The 14,487-nt window shown below is 37.4% G+C and overlaps 1 long non-coding RNA gene across 1 annotated transcript in view; it reads right to left on the bottom strand.

The window, feature by feature from the left end:
- Positions 1-381: 381 nt before the first annotated feature.
- Positions 382-14,487, bottom strand: part of LOC107316645 — a 28,789-nt gene continuing 14,683 nt past the window's right edge. Inside the window, exon 6 of the long non-coding RNA XR_004308045.1 lies at positions 382-676. This is a non-coding gene — a long non-coding RNA (uncharacterized LOC107316645). The remainder of the gene's footprint in view (positions 677-14,487) is intronic.

The raw sequence follows: 14,487 nt of genomic DNA, 5'->3' as shown, positions 1-14,487 counted from the left end.
AAACCAGTGACACAGATGTAGGAAAAAATGAATGGAAAAAAGACTGAAGGTCTTAGGGAGAGAAGAACGTACAAAGGCTACTTAACCACCAGAACTATTTTCCACATGACAGACTCATCTGCACCTTAATACTCCATACCACCCTCCATGTCAGTCTAAAGAAACAAAGTAGCTCACCAAGCATTTAGAGGCTGGTTTCATGGATTGCCAGGTGAATTTCTACCACCCCCTTTCATTCAGGATCCACGATACCTGATCAGTGTAGGGTTGCTGCAGATTGTGGTCATTGTTAAGCGTGAATTCCTAGGGAATTAATTGATGACTGTCCATCCATACTAAGATTTTTAGAATGCCTATTGGCTTTTCTGAATGAGGGGCTGAATGAGTTATAGACAGTAACGCTTCTTTTTGAATCAGGAACTGGGAGAAATTCTGATCTATTCTTAGCATCAGTGTGCAAGTCTATTGGCAGAAGATAACGTCCACAAATTGCACCATATGTCCATCAATACAATAACAAAAACAAACAAACACCCCAAAAGAAGCATCATCATCAAAACCAACACAAATAATTACTTATTTATCTTCAAAATGTCACCTCCTTGCTGCTTCTCTTGTTTGGATAGAGTTTCTCCAGAGTCATCTCCTGTGACAGCTGCTTCCATATGCTGAGCTCCTAATAAATGAAAACTAAATGAGCAACATTCATTCTGGAAGCAAAGTGCACACTGTCAATTTCCAGACCTCCTTCAGTCATCTTTTAAGGCAATTTTAAAATCTTTTAGAAAGAATTAAACGCTTTAGAAATGCCCCACAGTTTGTTATTTACATGGAACTTCTCTGGGTTTGACCATCCTGCAGTACTTCCTTTAGCTTCTAATTCTGCACTAATTTTCTGTTGTACTCTAACCAGAGTGATCAGCTGCATCCAAATTGTGAGCACATCAGATGTCCAATTCATTCACTGTTTTGTTTGAAATATCTGTGAATTAATCTTGACAGTGTTTGCTTTATGGAATCGGAGGACAACCAGGTTCATGTTTTAATAAATATAACCAATCCAAACTCTCTTTCTAGAGTGGTAGTAGCTTGCTTAGAGCTGATTTTTCCATAAATTTATTTTCACGGTGTTATTTTACCTCAGCAATGTGAATATCTGTTACAATTTTATTACCCAGGCAGTTATTATGGGACTCATTGGCAATTTCTACTTATGGCTTCGGATTTGACTACCCTGCAAAATTTTATATCATCTTCAAACTTTGTCATTTGACATGATGCATCCTTTTCCAAATTCAAGCTTCACAGAGAAAAGATGGAGAAGGGGGAAAAAAAAAAAAAAAAAAAAAAAAAAAAGGATTTTTCTAACATTAGAAATGCATACATTTAAAATAAAATTCATCCTCTATTTATCTTCTTTTCATTCCTCACAGATCTTTGCTGTTTTGTGTAATAAAATTTTCAGTCTGTGGGGAAAATTAGTGACATTAAGAGTATATCTTTAATCAAATTCAGAGCAATGGTAACACTGTTTTCTAAGGTATATGCTATCTAACAAATCTTGCATTTTATTGGCTGTCTCATTTTGTTCTCCTTCATATTTCACATTTATTATATGCTCAGACATACTCCTGTTTTGTTGAGTAGGAATCTGTGTGGTCTTTGATGTAAGACATTATTTATTTGACAAGGAAATATGAGATGGTGCCCTGAATCTGCATTTAATTGATGGATAGAGAATTTTTAGCATTGCAACAAGACAGATTCTCATCCAGTGTGTCAAGGAAACAGCATTCTTTTAATCTGTCCTCCCATGAATTAAAATACATGTATATACATTCTGAGGAGTCATTTAAAATATTTTTTTAGGGTAGTTAGCAGGGTTTCCATGCACGCCTGACATCCAAATGCTAAAAGTGATTGATGCTATTATCTATTTTAAGGATATTTTCATACCTATGAGAAGTAAACACTTGATTCTGACAAGTCTTTAGTGAATATGACTTACACTATGAATGAATACCGACTCTTGGTAGTGCACAAAGGCAAAGTATAAATACAACCCTTTTTCATCAGTGCCAACTTGCTTCAAATTTGCGATTGTAATTAAACCTCTTGCCATTTAAACATCAGACAATCATCCCCATTTAAAAAACTCAAGAGGTAACTACATTATTCTTACACAACGTTTTGCACAGGACAAATCACACTGAGAGCTTTCAGAGGCTTCAGCAAAGTGTGGAGTGCCTCAACCTGATGTCTTACTCCACCTTTTGCTTGCTAGTATTTCTGTTTATTACCTTCACAGATCTTCCAGCTTACAAAGTTACAGGATGCCCTCTGTCAGAGACAGCTTTCTTTCATCACTTGCTTATCTTTGAAATCCTATACAATACCTTCCTGCTGGTGGTCCTTGCAACATTTTCATATGGAAAATAAGGACACATTTTTGGTCGCCTTTTCTGCCAGAGTTTCTGCTTCTGAAGTCGTATATTAAAAGTTATTTTAGAGCTACAAGAATGTTGGCAAATAACCAAGTCTCTAAACAGTGCATCCAGAATTTGCCTGCTTATTTTCTCAGCAAAAGGAAGCACTAAGCATGGGAATTACACAAATGCCAGCATTTAACCTATACTTCTGCTCCCCTGGATGTCAGTAAAACTTTATCAACTTTACTGGCAGCTGGATTAGGCCACAAAACCAAAACAGAATTACTGGCAATGAGCCTAATCCTCCACCACTGAAATGACTGTGCCACTCAAGGCCATAGAAAACAGACTGAGATATATTATCTTCAAGCTGATGCCCTTTCTGTTTCACAGAAACAATAAACCTAGGTTATAAACAACATAGGCAACTGTAACATTTCTTTTCCGCATCACAGCAACTTCAGTAAACTCCATACAGCAGCACACAGAGTCTATTTGTTCCCAAAATATTCATACATCCATGCGTATATACATGTATTAATTTAGGAGTACTTTGATATAATTTAATCTTAAATCAGGAGATAAACTAATTTAATTTGTGCAATTCAAGTCACTGACCACACAATTTTGCTTTTGGATTTGATTGATTTACACACTATACACCAGGAACAAGATGTCATGGCTACAACACCAACAGCTTTAGAGGAGAGGTGGTATAAGATACCTATGAAATAAGAAAATAGTCCCCCAAAACTTTTGATTACTTTCTCCATCCAGTTCAGCTACTTCCTTTCCTTCAAGAATTCAGTATAACACTCACTGACTGCAGTGGCTTCCTTCATACTTTTGTTTTTGTCTTCATCCTCACTGAATTAAGCAAATTGGATTTTTCCTAAGTAACCCTATGGATCATCACACCATTCCAGCCACTCCCATTTGCCTTTAATTCCTGCTCGGGTGCTACAGCAGGAAGGATGGTTTGAAAACTATTTATCTTTTCCTAGGACAGACCCCAAAAGACATCTATACATGTAAGTCCCTGTAGAGGCATTGGTTAATTGTAATTACCTTCTTTTTTGGGCCCTTTAGCAACGAAGTGAAATAAAACACACTCTCTTTTGCTCTGATGCTGATAAATGCATCAGTAATTTGAATTTGTAGTACATATATAATGATAAATTCTTTTACTCTTTCATTTTCCATAATCACAGCAAGACACAAAACAGTGAAGAAACACAACCAACAGCAGTTGTATTCCTCAGAGAGTACATCATGCCAACATCTGTGTAAAACAGAACAGATAGTGCCACAGCAGCATCACAGCAGTCCTCACATAGCTCTGCCACGCTTTTGTTCAATGTCTTGATGCTGCTTGGTGAGAAGGCAGTGCAGTGCCCTAGGCTGACAATTTCAAACTTCACGGTGAACAAACAGCATCTCCACAAGCCTAGCAGAACAGCAGCTACAGCATGGAATCTTTTTACATAGGGCCCATTGACTGCTCATTAAATGGTTAAGGGCTTTTGCCCTGTACTGATTTCAGCTCCAGTAACCCATGGAGCAACACCGTCAATAGTCAACATCAAAAGGTGCTTACTGACCAAGTCCTGAAATGTTATCTCCCTCTTCCTCTGAGTTATCTGCTAGTGAAACAAAGGTTAACAAACTCTTCCAATAACCCCTAACAAAGGTAGCCTGCGTTACAACCAGCATCAAGACTATGCTTATACAACTGTCTGAGAAGCAAATTCTCTCCATTTCTATGATAACTTACAGAGCTTTCAGAGATCAGACTGGAAAACCTGCTAGTCTTCATATATGCAAAGGTTGCAAAATTACAGTCCTACTCCAAAATTAAAATAAAAACGGAGAGGTAATACACAGCAACAGCCTCCTTCTGTTCTAAACAACCTCCCTCTCATTTTTACCTCGCTTGCAAATTTATGCAATAAAGTAATTTACATTTTTTATCCCTGATGTCTTTATATCTTTCAGAAGAGAACTACTCTCCTTGTTATCTTTATTCACTGCTGCAGAATAAAAAACAAAAAAGGAAAGAAAAAAGATAATGTCCATTACTTCATAAAACAATGCTGTTTTAAAGCTTTCATTTCAGAGCTAGTGTTAGGCTGTGATGAATTGCTGAATGGCTGATTTCCTGACACTCTTTCTTACTAACCTTTCCTGACAGCTTCTGGATTGCTCTACCTGGTAATTTGTACTATAGTAATGGCTACAGTGAGATGTCTCTTAACTATTTCCCTTATTTTTAACAAGATTCTTAACACCCTCTGTAGGTGACAAAATGCAATTACAGACATGAAGTGTCCCCTCGAGGCCGGCTGCTCGCAGATGCCACCAGTACTTTAGTAGTGTAACTGTTACAAAAAAATATATATGAAAACAAAGAATCAGATTCTCTAAACATCCACTTCAAATAAAAATTTAATTAAAAGTTATGAAGGCATTTTATTGATTAACAATCTTAGTAATTAAATAGTGTAGCTGACATTTTTTTTTGGTTGGATTTGTTCTTCCTTGGAGATCTCTAATTGTTGTATGGCTTTACATTTATTGATAACTCTGTTTGATGAATACAGATGCCACCTTTTATGGTAGTCGTTGACAGAGTAATCATATTGTGAGAAACACCAGGCTTATGTAGTAACAGCTGTTGCAGTTATACATGCTGATATCCACTGGGAAAATGTGTTTGCTGCTATCATGGGTACACAATAAATGGAAGGTGCAATAAAGCACAAGCTAACATTTTGAAAATCCTTACAACTCTAGGAACTTTATTGCAGATTACAAGCACTTTGATCTCTGTCCAGTACTTAAGTCTTAATTATCAGACTAATTGCACAGACTATGTTCATTTTCAGTGGTAATCCTTTTGTGATTAGCTTCTGTGTTCAATAACTGACTTATCCTTTAATTAAAAGGACTATTAACCTTAAGGCTGCTGCTGCAGCTTGGGATTAAACCTATACAGAGTTAATATTTAATATCATTGTAAAAGCCTTTGGTGAAAGGTATAGAATGAAAACAGTAATTCCCTCCTTTACTGTAACTTGCTTTAAGAGAGAGCCTCATTATATATCAGTATAACGTATTTCACTTTGACATACTACTAGCTTAAATCCATTAAGGATATGCAGGAATATGTAAGCACTTTGAGCCCTTTCCTCATTTACAGGCAGGGCATACTCACATTGGACATTACACAGTCATGATCAGTGGCTGATCTGCAAAAGAAAGATGGGAACAAGCATTTAAGGTTCTGCTTTTTGTAACATTTAAGTATGTCTGTATTACTGAAGTAGGCAGTTCTATTACTGCTTATGTGACAGTAGGAAATCAGTTCAGGAAAAGAGAAATGCTACGTGAAATGTGCTATGTGGGAAAGGGCTTTGTTGTTTTGTCCAGGGCTTCCGCAGTCCAACAGTTTGAAAAACTAAGAAGCAAATCCAGAGTCATCAGTGCCCAAATGCACAGACTGCCAAAAAGCCAGGTGCTGCTAGGGGAAGCACTTTGAGTGTTTTCTGGTTTGGCATCTGGGTCCTGATATGAACAGCCATGCCTAACGTCTGCCTGCAACTTAAGGTTTGATTGATGCAATTAATAACATCTTCCCTTTTGCCTCTATTTATTTATTCTCATAACATCCCCCTCATACAGCTAGTAAAATACTGCATGCAGTTCAAAAGCAGGCTAAGTGCAAAGTCCTAACATCTGCTCTCCTCAGTACTCACATTGACTCATGTCATGGTGTGGAATCTTGTTACTAAGTGATCAAATTAGTAGCATTAGAATCAGTTTTCCACTAAACTTGTTTGCTTACTCTTTATACAGTTCATTTGTTGCTAAGATGTAACAACTGACTAGATGCTATTAACGAATGGTAAGAACAATTAACCAGCTGCTCAGACAAATTGAATGGGAAAATGCATCATCTCCCACCTATATTTAGGTCGGCAACAGTATCTCTATTATTTCAGTGGGACTTTGATTTAACTTTCTAGGAACATAAAGCAACATTGCCTGCATACAAGTATGTTACTTCATATTACATATTCTTTCAGTGGGTTATTTTTCTTGTACTACTCAAATGATATAATATACAGTGAGGGTGACACAACCATACTCTTGCCTGAATGGAGATAAAATAAACACTATCTGAAATCAGTAGAGGTAACTTCTGGCCTATGATGGGGAGCATCTGGCTCTAGAATAACTATCTGGTGTTAAGTGCTGACAGTGCAATTGGATCTTTACAAGACATAAATACAAGGGACCTCCAAGCCTAACATTAGCCTGAGAAGTGAGACAGTCCAGCCTGCCTGGATGGAGTGTGATGGCATGAGAAGCACATCCACCCTTTTCCTAAGACAACTGAAGAATACAAACAGAAATTTCTCCCATTAGATATAGAACAAGAAGCCAAAGTACTCTGCACTGGATTTCCATGTATGGAGTGGTCACATACTCTGTAGATTCCAAGCCATGTTTAAGGCTACTGCATTCCAGCAACTCAGTTAAAGAATTGTGGACAGAAATGGACACGGCCACTTCACAGAGGAATCGTAAGTACCATAATGGATACAAATTACTGCCAAAGGTACCTGGTGCTGGAATTAGCTAGCCACAAGAGCAAAGAGACCCATTATATCCTTCAGCTACGTAACATGAAAATAAAGCACCAGGATGCTTGCAGTCAGGGAAGCAGATTCTATTCTTCCATCTTTTTGTGATGATACAGAGCATTAGGCTAACCAAAATAACTCATTCAGTCTTGCTAATGCCGCATACACAATCCACAAGTGAAATGGGAACACAGATCAAAATAATGCTACAAAAGTTTCTAATGTACAGACAATTAGGATGGTCCCAAATAATTGCTCCCCTAAAGTCACAATACACACTGAAGGATATGCACTTTATTATTACTTCCCAAGGCAAAGTTTTGACTGTGTGCACAATTGTGCCCACACTCCATCCATCAGCCTGAATCTTGAGGTTAACAACAACAAGAAGCTATAATGTTTTTAAGTGTAAAGGAAAAACCTTGTTTTATTATAGTTTAATTTAATTTACAGGGCTATTTACCTGTCCATGAATGGTAAAAATTCATCATTTTCAGCAGGTGTAAGACCTCTGGAAAAACAAACATACAAACCTTTTGGTACTATTATTAAGAAAACCAAAATCTACTTTTTCACCTACAGTCATCACAACATCATGAAAACATCTGCTGCAACTGACTTGTCCTCAATTAACACAGTGTAGTCTAATCACTACCCAAGAAACACCTGATAATAGATAGGAAACAACTCTGCAAACAGAAAAGTCTCCAATTTTGTTGTGAGTTGGGTATTGTTTTTTAAATTTGTTTTGTGTGAATAGTTATACAAGAAACAATTCAATATCATTTTCATTTCTATCATGGACAATGATATTATAGAAGCATTCATCTGTATGTGACCTTTCATACCTCTAACCTAGCTGACATCCATTCAACTATTTTTATCAATCTATTGCTCTGTCCTACTACATCTCCATAGTTCTTTGGACAAAATTCCATGGCAGCATGATATTAAGAACACCTTTAACATTAAACATGTATGTACTGACTAAGTAAGCCTTCTACAGGCCTAGTAGTATTACTAGAGTGAGTCACAAAGACTCAGGAATACCAGTATATTTCAGATGATAGCACAAAAGTCCTACATGCTTATTAGAAGTTTAAAAGCATTGTGAAGTACAATTAGAGCATGTCAGGGCTTACTATAAACATAGAAGTGAATAAAAGAATTAAAACAAGTGGACAGGTTGTTATCTGGAAATCATTAAGTTCAAACTAGAAAATATTGATGAGCTCTACATTTGAAACAGGATCTAGCTGTTGCAAATACATTGCTTATCTACCAAAGTTGTAAAATACTGGCTGTACAGTAGCTTTAACTGAATGTTTTAATAGATTATAATTGGGCATTTTCATCTAGATGCTTCCACATCAAGAGCGGCTCTTGGGCAAGCAGCCTTATGCTGCTGAATTCTGATTGCCAGTTTCCACTGGCTGGGATGCAGTCCCTTCACATGTACTAAAGCAGAATCAGTTGCCTGTCAGTGTTCCAGTAGCTGCCAGTACTTTGCTTTTTATACACTGATAAGCATCTATTTCCATTTTTCTGATAATCTTACTGTTTCTGTGATGTCATCAGAGCAAGTCAGAACAGAAAATGTCAGTGGTACAGTGATGTACTGTATGTAAAGTAAGCCATTAAAAGAAAAATAATAATTAAACATTCAAATGAGCAAGCTTGCCAAGGCATGGGAAGAGCTATTCAGCCATCTCCAGGGATAATTATTTTGCTATTCCCATCATAAATGATGAATTTCACCCCCACCGAATTGGCCCAGAGTGGTACAGCACGTATTGCACAAGGGAGCTTAGCCATGTTTGGACAGACCAGTGGGAGTTTGGTTGAATATAGATTTAATGACTAACACTAAGCATATCTTCTGAGTACCAAATCTTGCTTATTCTGCCTTCTAATTTATCTAGCATCTGTTATATAGAAATATGTACAATTTAATTATAATCTTCAGATGTTTAAGACCTTCTGAGTGAAATAAATTAAATTGTCAAAAGCATTATAACAAAACCATCAAGTACCACAAATGAAACAAAGAATAGTCTCAAGATTCAGACAAATCTTCTGAAACCAAATTCCTATGACTATTCACAATGGAAAAGAAGGGAACAGGAAAAAGAGAGAGACAACAAAACAAGCAATGATGTACTCCCACTAATTAATCAGTTAGTCAGCTGCAGTTACTGCAGAATATACCTTTAGATTAAAAGAGAAAGTCAGAGACTGAATCAGGTGAGCTTCAGCAATGAGATCCACAGTTGGGCAGGTCAGCAAGTGTCCTCTGAAGAGCAAGAGAAACATCTCCTTGTCAGATCTTGCACTTTGCTTAGGAACAGAGCAATCAGAAGTCATCCAACACTACCAGCTATATTTTCTTACATTTTTCTCCAGCCCCCCTCTTTAAAAATATAACTAATGTCCCTTCAGGTAACTTCAGAGTGTGTCAAACTGCTTCACGTGGCCTGAAGCTCTTCACAAACCAGCAGAATCAGCAGGATTCAACACACTTAGCACAGACAAACATATTGTCAGTATTTTCATTTTGTGATCACCACAGTGATTTCTGTATTTCCATCTGTGATGCTTACAAAAATAGTGATAAGAAAAATCTGGAATTTCTGCATCTCCAGCCAATACTACTCATTTCTTCATTGCTATATTTTTACAGAAGTTTGGTATCTCCAACAGGTGGGGTATCAAACAACTTGCTCTTTTCAACAGCTCGGTTCCCATTCTAAAACACTGTTAGTTTCATATCACCATTTGAATTTCACAAATATAATTTATTTTTTTCTTTTTAAAATAGAGGGCGGGGGGAAGTCACGTCATTTTTTTATTAAGTCTACAATGCTGCTCTACTTGCAGTGTATTCCTAGAGACACTGTATTGATTGAAAGTGAACTGGCTAACCCGAGATGTAAACAATGACCGGCATTGGCCTTAACCCATGTGGTTAATATCACTGATTTGTCATGCTGAGTGATGTGAAAAGAGAAACAATTGGTTGTTGATTATTGAACAGCTCAACACAGGGCACATTTGGCATGTCAGACAAGAGTCTATTCTAATGAGCTAGAGCTGCAGCCAATTACTTAAGAGTCAGTGCCTCTTCTACAAGCTATTCTGTACATCTTCAAGGTGTTTAACTAAATTCCAGATCAGTAACAGATTGCAAATAAGATGTTTAGTCTTAAGAACCTGTGCGTATACACTCCTTTAACATCATCTCACATGCACCTGTCTGCTAATGGAGCCTTTCACTCTCTGGTGATAAATAATTAACGTACAGTAGAGCAGACAGCTTAAGGAATGCTACACTCTTTGTAGAGCATGACAGACTAGTGTAGTTGAAACATCCCCTAGTACTTTTTATTTATGGGATTTAAGAATGAACGTCATCAACTGCTAGAGAAGAGATCTCGGATCTTAGGTTGCCCATTGTAATGACACTCTTTTTCAGCTCATGGTTCAAAAGGCCGGGACTAACACCATTACCCTCAAAGATGTATTTTTTAGATTTTTAGTCACTGCTGCTCAATAATTGTTTTAACTGTGAGTACATTAATAGAACAGTTTCACTTCAAATACGTTTAGGTCATTTCAAACTTTATACAGGTTGATCTAGAACATCTAACCTGCTCATGCAATTGTGGGATCCTTGGTGATAACAGCCTATATTTTGTGTCCAGATTACAGCAAGAGAATGTTTTCCAGTTGTCTATGCGTTTTGTTAGATCAAAACAAATAACATTCAGGGGTGAAGTCATCTGATAATTTCTGAGAGAAAAGACTAACGAGACAAAAAAACTAACATCACATTGCTGTGGGGACACATACTTCTCATAACGTTGGTAGCTATGGATTATGTTCCAAATAGATATTGAAGTAAAGCTTTGACTATCAAAGCATTTTTGATTCTTATTCTTTGAGAGTGAGAACATTTGTTCTGGAAGCTCCTTTCCCTGTAGTTTTAGTATGCCTTCCAGAGAGTCAGCGATAACAGAAAACCTCATTCAATTTGAGAAACTTTTTACCAGAAATTCTTCCTCCGGCAGTTACATTGCTTTCCACCTTACAGTTAGATTCTATAAACAGTTCTTAAATTGAATGGTGAATAAATCTGAGCCTTTGTGAGCCTGTGACTAGGAAATTAAGGGTACATCAGTATTGTTTCTGGTTTGGGCACATATGCAAAACAGCATGCTGCTACATACAAACATGCACAAAAAATACATATCTACTTTTGTCAAAGAGAGGAGGCAATCTATATATATTTTACAACTAAAAACCTACTTTAGTTCACTTGCTGCAAACAAGTTATTTAAGGTATGCCCACACCATAACCATGTGTATTAAATTTAGCACTTTTCCAATTTTCCTATCTTTTCTCTACACAAACAGCACATGAAAGACTCTTTTAAAAAAGACGTTTGTAATAATATGTTTTGCGTTCTGTGGTTAAAGGACCTTTATACATTTCTCCTGATGAAATATTTGCTGCCTCCAATCACCTGGGGAACATTACCTTGATGAAGCCACTGAAATATGCTCCATCAGTCTCAAAGGGCTTCCCTAGCCAACTTTTCACCCCCTTCTTGCCAATTAAGCTGCCACATTATGTATGATAGTGAGGGTCACTTGTTTTTTCCAAGTGTTATTCTGAATTGGTGAAGATGACAGAAGCATAGCAGCCTAGTGAATAATTAGAATGGATCTTAGAGCCCCAAACCCCAATCCTACACTGCCACATAGTAACTATTTTTTACCTCAGCTTTTCTTCTTCTGGTAGAGTGCATATATTTTTGTCAGGAAAAATACTTTGGTATTCTGCACTGACTGTCATTGTTTTATATTAAAAAGTTACCAGATAAACATCAACTAGAGAGATTTTGTTGAAAAATATATAACTAGAAGGAAATTTGTTTTTGCAAGGCTTACTTCCACAGAGTAAACACAACATCTCTCCTGGATCCTGCAACGTTAACTACACAGTATCCTGCAACTACATATGATCCTTCAAATTGAGAATTTACATACTTCAGTTTATGGTCAAGTTAAAATATAAAAAAAATAACAATCCTTAATAGTTTAAGATCAAGAAGTGCTACTCTATCATTCTAAAGTAGTATTCCCCACTGCAGTCAATGACACCTAATAACTTATTAAAACTTTCTTTTTTTCTTTTAATTACCAGAATTTCTGTACAGTTTGACCACTGAACAATCTCAGAATAACCACAGAAAACACAGAACTTAGTGGGAGCAGGATTTAATAGTGGCAGGCAGTGACAAATAATTGCAATTGTAAAGACTTTCCAAGAAGAAGAAAGTTACCTTAAATGCTCAGGATTCATCCACCACCTAGGACATTTAACAAGAGGGCTCAAAGGGAAAATTACTAACACTGGATGAAATTCTTAATGAAAGAGCAGAGTGCCTCAGCTCAGCTAGCTTCCCTCATGCAGCTACTAACAATTTTTACTGCAGCAGTGATTGCCAGAAACAGAGGAGAAAGGGGACAGTGGTGGACACCTGGGAAAGACCTTTCTCTCTCCTTCCTTCCCCTCATCTTTCAGGTTGGGACAATGCCATACCTCATGACCAAAGCCCTTAGCTGCACCTTAATTCAGTACAGGCTGAACAAACCAGAATGTTTGTCACCAAGAGCTTGCAAAATAAAAAGTACAAAAATATCAAGTCTTCAGAAAACTCTCAAGTGCCTTCTACTTCTTTCTTTTAAGATTTATCCATGCAACTTTCCCCAGACTCACATTGTTCTTCCTTACATTCTTCCTTAACCCCTACCCAATAAGATTTCCAGCTATGAGCAAATTGCTTCTTCTCAACTCTGCTGGAAACAGCATGATTCATTATGTGCAGAAGTCGATGGGAAGCACAGAGTGGATGCTGCAGACCACACACAGAGGTTCTGGACAGATTACAGTTGAATCACAGCTTAGACCTCAGGTCCATACCTGCTTCAAGCTGCTGAGAGCTGCACTGACTCACCCAGCCTAAAATATACAGGAAAAGGTCCTCTTGTTAGGTGTGCTACGCTAAGGCTATTTCATTCAGTGAGTTCTCCCTTTTCCCTAGAATTTTTGATCAGCATCCTTCTGACCAGGCCATTTCAGAACTGCGTTCCATGCAGCAGTTCACCCTCTCCACCTCAGGTTGCAGTTTCATTTTTGTTTCCCTCCCTTCTTAATACAATTCAATGAAATGAATGACAGCAGTACAAAAACTCAGTGCAGACAAAAAAAAAAACAACCCCAAAACCACAAGAATTCCACAGCAGTATTCATATACCGGTCCTTTAAGATACTCTGAAATGGCACAGTAAGGGCAGTAGGAAGCAGGTAACTTGGATATAATGTTTATTTTAGAGTTAGTGATAAATCACTGTGAGATAATAATGGGAGCATATGTCTCCAACAGCTTTTCAGAAAAGGTGTTCTATTCTAAATGTAAACTAGTGGACCAAAGAGATAGTGAAGATTTATTTCCACTTCCCTGGCAGAAATAGATTTCTTTCCTTAGCATATTAATGGCGATACATTAAAAATGTTTACAAAATACCATCACTTGAAATTATGGAACGAATGTAATTAAATTGCATACAGGCCCTTAGGGCTGCGAACACCAGCTTAAGCATTAGTGAGACAGATTGCAAGCTAGGAGTCTGGTTGTTTCTCTCATGCTGGGGAGAAATGGAAATAGTATCACAGCTGAGAGCTCTACCACTGCACTAAATGTAGCACTGGAGTATGGCAGAGAGGAAAACTCTCAGTGATAGTGAGAACCAACTGAAAATGCTGCCAACATGAGCAGCACTGCCAATTTGCATCTCCGACCAAGGTTATCCAGGAGAACATTTGCCATTATTTTCCAAGCAGCTTATGTTGTAGTTGCTAGGGTTAGACTGAAAATGGCCTTGCTTGAAAAGGAAACAAAACCAAGAGGGTAAAAAGGATCTTTGTCTGAAACTCTCCCAGTTTGGCATACTGGACTTGTAACTGCTGGAGTGCCCCTTGGATCAATAAGCCTGACCAAGAGCTCATGGCTCACATTCAGAACAAATAGCTGCCACTTGTAGGCTCAGAAGCTAAAAAACATGGAAACTGGGAGAGAGAAACTGTTTATACATGATATATCTACTTCTGCATAATGTTGTTGATGGCATCTAAATTTTCTTTTGAATTTTACAGTACCTGTAATTAATGTGGTAGTTCTTATTTTCTTCAGCTCCCACCTAGAGTCTTCAGGGGAATATCATTACAGAGAAAACCTGTGAAGCAGTGTCTGAGTCTATCTAAAAAAAATATGGAAGTGTGAATGCATATGTTCTTATAGACACAACCTCTGCTAGACATCTCTGCAGAACTAGATGGTGGGCAACAT

Source organism: Coturnix japonica, chromosome 7 (assembly GCF_001577835.2).
Source record: "Coturnix japonica isolate 7356 chromosome 7, Coturnix japonica 2.1, whole genome shotgun sequence".
NCBI classification, from domain to species: Eukaryota; Metazoa; Chordata; class Aves; order Galliformes; family Phasianidae; genus Coturnix; species Coturnix japonica.
The sequence above is the reverse complement of the archived record's forward strand: the minus strand, read 5'-3'. Positions and strand labels throughout refer to the sequence as shown.